This window comes from Pteropus medius, unplaced genomic scaffold, assembly GCF_902729225.1.
Source record: "Pteropus medius unplaced genomic scaffold, Ma_sr-lr_union100, whole genome shotgun sequence".
Classification (NCBI taxonomy): domain Eukaryota; kingdom Metazoa; phylum Chordata; class Mammalia; order Chiroptera; family Pteropodidae; genus Pteropus; species Pteropus medius.
Window position 1 is genome coordinate 921,340 of NW_024350397.1, and position 7,660 is coordinate 928,999.

Consider the following 7,660-nt stretch of genomic DNA (forward strand, 5'->3'; position numbering starts at 1 on the left):
TAGCTGCACCATTTTACATTCCCACCAGCAATGCGCAAAGGATTCCAGTTTCTTGAGATCTTCATCAACGGTTATTTTTTTTTAATAATAGTCATCATAGTGGGTGTGAAATGGTATCACACTGTAATTTTGATTTGCATTTCCTTAATGATTAATGATATTGAGCACCTTTTCATGTGCTTATTGACCATTTGTATCTTCTTTGGGGAAATGTCTATTCAAGTCTTTGTCTATTTTTTAATCAGTTTTTGTTATTGTTGTTGTTGAGTTGTAGGGAGTTCTTTATATATGCTGGATATCAACACCTTATCAGATATATGATCTTACATAGTGTTTTAAGGGAACATTAAATCCACAGTAATGGCTGAGTAGCAGTATTGAGGATGAATACGAGCTTTGTATAAATGAATGAAACATAATGATAAGCATATTTCATTGGAGGAAGGAAGTTAGAGGCTAGAACCGTACCCCGCATCCAAATGCCAAAGTAAAGAGGTTTGATCTATCACCTTTAGAAAGAGTTCTCCTTTTTTTTATCCCCCTTAATGTGGAAGTATAAAGTTACCTCAAGTTTTGCCCTATTTTTCTTGGTCCTCAACAACCACATCAAAGACACAGCCCAGACAGATGAATAATTTTTTAGAGCAGTATTTCTCAAACTTTGCTCACTTAATTTTTGCCATATTCATGTAATATGTAACATTTTTCTAATACTTTTTTTTAAAAATTAACTCGATTTTAAAATTAACTATATCTTAAAAGGAAACATTATAGGCAATATATTAAGAGGAAAACCAGAATCAGTTGCCTTTCCAGCCACAGCAGATTATAGACATCAGTTACTCCTTTGTCATCTAGGATGACCCTTGCTGGTGGCCCTAGATAAGCATACTCTCTAACAGGGAGCCCAGTTACATCTGCGAGCATGCTAGGGCGGGGCTATTTATTGGACAGAGGGTGCCTGCTGTTCAATGGACATTTTGTACTTGTGCACATGCTTGTGCCCAGGGAGTAGAAATAGGCTGCATAGTACTATCTCAATTGGTTTTCTATACTATGCTTCGGGAAGCACTGCTCTAGCCTAGAGATTTTATTCTTGAGATAGTTATCCTTGAGGGGAAAAGCCCCAGATTCCTCCAGGGTATGCTCTGTATATGTGTGGAAAATGGAAAAGGAGATAGAGGCCCAATTGACCCAGCTGTCAGTCGTCTGAAGTTAATTCTTTAATGTGGTAGTTCTCAAACTTTGTGGTCTCAGGATCACTTCACATCCTTTTGAGGTCTCCAAAGAGCTTTTGTTTATGTGGATTTTATCTATTGATAGTTACTATATTAGAAATTAAAAGAGAAAATTTTTAAATATTTATTAATTCATTTAAAATAAACTATGTGTTAACAAATATTTTTATGAAAAATAACTATATCTTTCAAAAGAGTCATTTTGTCTACATTTTTGGAAACCTCTTTTCTATCTGGCTTAATGGAATTTAGCTGTAATCTCATATCTACTTCTACATTCAGTCTTTTGCAACATTACACATCATGTAGCTTCACGAAAACGGCACTGTACATTTATCAAAGTGAAAAAGTCAAATAGTTTTATTATTATGAAAAGTTGACTTCAGAGATCTTCTGAAAGTGTTTGGACTATTCCCAGATTATAACTGAAAACTCTGCTTTAATTCATTTAGAGGTAGCATGGTGTAATGGCTTAGAGAGTAGATCCAAGAGCCAAACTGCCCAGCTCTGCTCCTTTTATTATCTGTGACTTTGGCCAACTAATTTAATTATTTTGTGCCCTCATTTTCTTGTCTGTAATATGAAGATAATAGTGAGATAAATATAAGGGTATATAATCATGAAATTAATAAAATGGACCTTAAAAGAGCTACATGCAGGTACTCAGTCTAGTCTTGAATTGAAAGTTCATTTTATTTTTATTTGTATTTCTTAGTTTATATGTGAAATTCAACATTTTTGCTGTTTAGAAGCCATTCGTATTTCTTCTTCTGATTCATCTATTATTTTATATACTTTTTTACTAGCCTTTTTACTGATTTTAGGAGCTCTATGTATAGCATATATATAAACTTGATTCTTTTATATATTGCAATTATTTTCTCCAAATCCATAATTTATTTTCTAACTTTATTTATGGTGCGTTTTTCACCATGAAGAAGTTTTGTGTTTTGTTTTGTTTTGTTTTAGGCAAAGCAATCCTTGGTTGACCTCACAGATTGCAAGGACCTTGTCAGCTTACAATCCCTTATTTTTTAAGCCTACAGCACCTGGTCTTCCTAGGTGGTCTCCCATCCAAGTACTAACCAGGCCTGACCCTGCTTAGCTTTTGAGATCAGACGGGATCAGGCTTGTTCAGGGTGGCATGGCCGTAGACTAGAAGTTTTAAAGTGTGTCTATGTCAAATCTATCAATCATTTTCTCCATGGCTTCTGGGTTTCATATCTTGTTACTCCTAGATCAAAACTATTCTATGTTTTATTTTGGTAGTTTATTCTTTAATTTTTAATATATAGAGATGTAATAAACCAAGAATTTATATCGGAGTATGATCTGAAGAGGGGATCTAATTTTCTTTTTTCCAGAATCAATAGCCAATTGTTCCAATATCATTTTTGAATATTTCATCAATTTGCTACTGATTTATAATGTCTCCTTTATAACACACTGATATGTCGTAACCACATGGAGCTATTTTTGGACTTTATTGCATTCTACATAGTATTTATCTCTCCCAATATCCATAACATATTTTAAATTACCTTAGTTTTATAGTAAATTTTAATGTATGATATAAAAAGCTCCCCTTTATTCTTTACTCATAATTTTGAATTTTTCATTAATTAATTTCTCAAAACAAATTTTAAAGTGAACTCATCAAATAAAATCCTCACTTCTCCAAAGCTATGATTGTGACTAAACTTTAAGTACATTTATATATTAATTTGGAAGCTTCATCCTCTTTTATAATATTAATTTATCCTATCCGGGAAATTAAATGGCTTTCAATTTAGTCAAATTGTTTTATGTCTTTCAGTAAATTCTTAAAATATTCTCAATATAAGTCTTGATACTCCTTTTAATCCTATTCCTGGGCATAAAATAGGATATTCTTATATCAACACTATATATTTTCATATGAATTGTTCTAGTTTTTCAATTTGTAATCTCGACTCTGACTTCTGCTGTGATCCAGTAAGTGTGTAGTACAGTGTGTTGATATAAGAAACATCCAAACTTGTAGAACATTTTTATAATAGTTTGTTTGAGCCAAAATGCCAGGAAGCAAGATCTTAAATGTTCCAGAGAATGAGTTTCACAGCTTCTTTTATGCTTTTGGAATTAAGGAAGGAATGTAAGGAAGATTACGTGATTGTGAGAAAAAGAAGGTACAGGATAATTATGTGCTCCCTTGAGGGTAGTTATGCCTTCGAGGGATCTGGAAAAAGAGGATTACCTCTGGAATTTCAAAGGTTTCTTAACCTAGAAGCACGAGAACAATGGACAAGGCTTGCTTAAAAACCTGTGCTAAAGAAGGTATAGGCCTGGGGCATGACTACTCACTAAGACCTGCCCAGTTAGTATTTTATGATCAGATAACGCTGTGAGGTTACGTTTTGTCACTGATCTTGTACATACCTTTTTCATCCACAAGTGTTTTAAAAACTAGCAAGTCTTTATGTTTTTTTGTTTTTTTTTTTGATCCACTTTGTTTTGTTCATTCATTCATTCATTAAATCCTTATTGAGGATCAGCTATGAGCCACACACATGGGATAGATCAGTGAGCAAAAGAAACAAAAATTCCTAGCTTTACAGAACTTACATTAGTGGGCAGCAGATAAGCAATAAACAATAATTATATGTCATGCTAGAAGATGATAAGTGTTATAGGTAAAATAAAAAGAGCAGAGAAAGGGAAATCATGAGTGCAGGTAGAAGGATCATGATTTTAAATATAGTGATCAAATTAGGATGCCCTGAAAAGGTCAAATTTGAGCAAAGACTTAAAGTGAGTTAGTCAAATGGATATACAGCAGAATGCAGAGTAAACAGCTTGTACAAAAATCCTCAAATAGTAGCATGTCCAGAGTATTTGAAAGACAAAGAGGCCACTGGAGAAAGCAAGGGCAAAGAACTGGAGATGAGGTCAGAGAAGAAAGGGAGGCCAGTTCCTACAGGGCTTTTATTATGACTTCAGGTTTCACTGTTAGCGAAGATGAGAGTCATTGAAGATTTCTGAGCAGATAAGTGACACAATGATTTATATTTTAAAAGCATCACTACCCGTATGTTAAGCATAGACTGTTGGGAGAAAGAGTAAAACCAGAAAAAAATCAAATAGTAAACAGAAAACTGAGCAGGATTCCAGGTGAAGGATGATAGTAGCTTGGATTAAGGTAGCAGCAGTAGAGGAGCTGAGAATTGCTCTGGTTCTATTTCAAAGGTACAGCCAACAGAATTTCTCGATAGAATGAATGCGTGGTGTAAAAAAGGGAAATCAACGGTGACTTTTAAGTTTTTAGCCTAAGCAATATGAAGAGAAGTTAGCATCAGTGAAATGAGAATGAATCCTGAATAAGTTTAGAGTTGAAGATCAGGAATTTGCTTTTGGATGTTAATTTTCAGATGCCATTTGACATCCAAATGGAGATATTGATAGACAGAAAAAATTGGATTTCAGGAAAGAAATTAAGGCTAGATATAAATTAGAAGTTGTTAGCAAATAGATGGTTTTAAAAGCCATGAAACTAGATCACCAAGATGTACAGATGGAGAAGGGACTGAGCCCTGGAGCACTCTGATGTGAGATCAGGAAGGAGGATAAGACCAATAAAGGAAACATCGGTAATGGAGAAAGTGCGACATTCTAGAAATCAAGAAAAAAGTATATATTAAGAAGGAAGGAGTAATCCAGTGTCAAACGTTGTTATAGGTCAACTGTGTTAGGATTGAAGATTAACCATGAGAATTAGCATATGGAGGGTATTAGTGACCTTGACAAGAACAGTTTTGGTGTGGGGGTGAAAACCTGATTGGAGTAGGTTCAAGGGATAATTAGAAGGGAGGAATTTGAGACAACCGTAGACTATTATTTCAAGTGAAAATAATTTAGTATGGAGGCAAAAATTTGTTAATGTAGGAGAGAGAAGAGAGAATTGTTAGTATCACTGAGGAGGAGAGAAAGGATGGGATCTACTATAGGATCAGAAGACTTTTTCTATAAATGGCCAAGCAGTGAATATTTTTGGCATTGTGGGCCACACATGGTTGGTCTGTCTGTCTCCCTCCATCCTTCCTCTCTGTGTGTGTGTGTGTGTGTGTGTGTGTGTGTGTGTGGCCAACTATTTAAAAATATAAAAATCATTCTTGGCTCACAGGTCATATGAAAACAAAGGGCAGTATTTGGCCCACGGGCTATAGTTTGCTGATCTCTGATGTAGTAGTACATGAGCAGAGAGGCTGATTTTAGATAAGGGCATGGAAAGCATGCATCATTGTAAATAGGCTCAAAATCAGGGTACATGAGTTCAGATGCTGACAGGTAGATAGATGTAGTGGCAGGAGCTCTGTCTGTTTCAGTTTTCTCCAGGAAATAGGAAAAGTTATCACTGAGGGTAAGATTAGGAGTAGAAAGTGAAAATATGAAGAGAAGAATTGTATAAAATGGTTGTTAAAAAAGGGAGAGAGTGAATGAACTTGAAGCAAATATAATTTTTAAAAATTTATTTTAATTAGTTTCAAGTATACAGTACATTGATTAGACATCTATATGTATAGTTCATAAAACGATCCCCCCAATGAGTGAGTGAAAAGGTGTTCGAGATGAAAGTCGAGGTATTAGAAAGAGTATTAATGTATATATTAAAGTCACCAAAAATTAAGGCAGGAGCCTTGGAGAGACTGACAATAAACCAGAAATTAAAATCACCCAAAATAAAAGTAACCATTATTGACTTCAGGTTTTATTGCACTGACATCTTAAGAATAGCTTTTAAGATTTTTATCTTTTGAAATTCACTAAGGTTTTCTATGTGGCCAAACTCGATTAATATTTGGAAATGCTCCTTGGGAATAAGCCAATATGAACTCCTGCTTGAAAAATAATAAATTATTTTTCATTAGGTTGTTCTCAGTGAATATGGAAAGAACAGTTAGAAGGCCATTGTATAGACAAAAGATGGTGGCTTGGATGAGGCTTATGATGGTAGAGATGAAGAAACTGGATGAAGTGAGAAAGATAATTAATTAATAGGACCTAATGATGAATCGAATATGGTGTGTAATGGAGAGAAGTGACAACAATGACTTCTAGGTTTCTATAACAAAGTAGATGGTCTAGCAGTATCATTAAGAATATAGACTTTGAAAAGTCAGGATGTCTTTGTTCAAAGTTAGCCTTACATACAAAGTGTGTAATATCCCCAAGTTGTTTTACCTCTCAATTTTCTCACTGCAGAAAGATAATATGAGGTTATTGGGAGGATTAAAGAAATTTAAAAATGTAAAACACTTACTTCAATCCTAACATAGTGAACCCTCAGTGAGTATGAAAGGTAAGGTAATGAGCTCAGTTTTGTGTTTCAAGAATGCATTTAAAGCATTCATGTTGAGGTGTTAGGTAAGTAAGCAGCTGAATATTTAAGCTTGGACGTCAGAAAAGATCCAGGCTAGAGATACAGATTAGTGAATTATATGTGTATAACTGGTAACTATACACAGAAGCCATGGGAGTGGGAAAATAGTGAGGAAAGGAACTTTTTTTTTAATTGAGGTAAATTTCAAGACATAAAATTCACCATTTTAACTAATTAGTTCATTCCAGTGATTTCCAGTACATTCAGTATGTTTGCAACCATCAAGACTATCTAAATTTGAACATGTTCATCACTGAACAAAGAAATCCCATATCCGTTAAGCAGTAATTCCCCAATCCTATGTCTCTCTAGCCCCTGGCGACTGCAGATCTGCTTTTTATCTCTATGGATTTGCAGGATTTAGACATTTAACATAAATGGCATCATTTGACATGTAGCATTTTGTGTGCGGCTTTCAACTTGACATGTTTTTCAAACTGATCCATGTTGCACCATGTATCAGTACTTCATTTCTATTTATGGCTGAATAATACTCCACTGTATGGGTATACCATATCTTGTTCATCTACTTATATATTGATGGACACTTTGGTCATTTCCACTTTTTGATTACTTGGCTATAAACATTCATGTAGAAGTTTTCATTTGAATAGCTTTTTTCAGTTCTCTGGAGTATATATTTAGGAGATTTGCTGGGGCACACAGTAATTTCATGTTTACTTTTGAGGTACCACTAAACTGTTTTCCACAGTGGCTACACCACTTTACAATCCCACCAGAAATTTATGAGGGCTCCATTTTCTTCACATCCTTGCCAATACTTTTTAAATTATAGCTACCCTAGTGTGAAATGGTATCTCATTGTAGTTTTGATTTGCATTCCCTTAATGACTTATGATGTTGATAATTTTTTCCATATATTTCTTTGCCATTAGAATAACTCCCTTGGAGAATTGTCTATTCAATTCCTTTGCCCATCTTTAAACTTTTTATTGATGACTTAGGAATTATATATTCAAGACAATGACCCTTATCAAATAGATGA

At 34.3% G+C, this 7,660-nt stretch overlaps 1 non-coding gene across 1 annotated transcript; it reads right to left on the reverse strand.

Moving 5' to 3' along the window:
* Window positions 1–2,275: 2,275 nt before the first annotated feature.
* On the reverse strand, window positions 2,276–2,394 carry LOC120584136 (5S ribosomal RNA). Its single transcript, XR_005647979.1, has one exon. It is a non-coding gene; the product is annotated as a 5S ribosomal RNA (ribosomal RNA).
* Window positions 2,395–7,660: the final 5,266 nt, after the last annotated feature.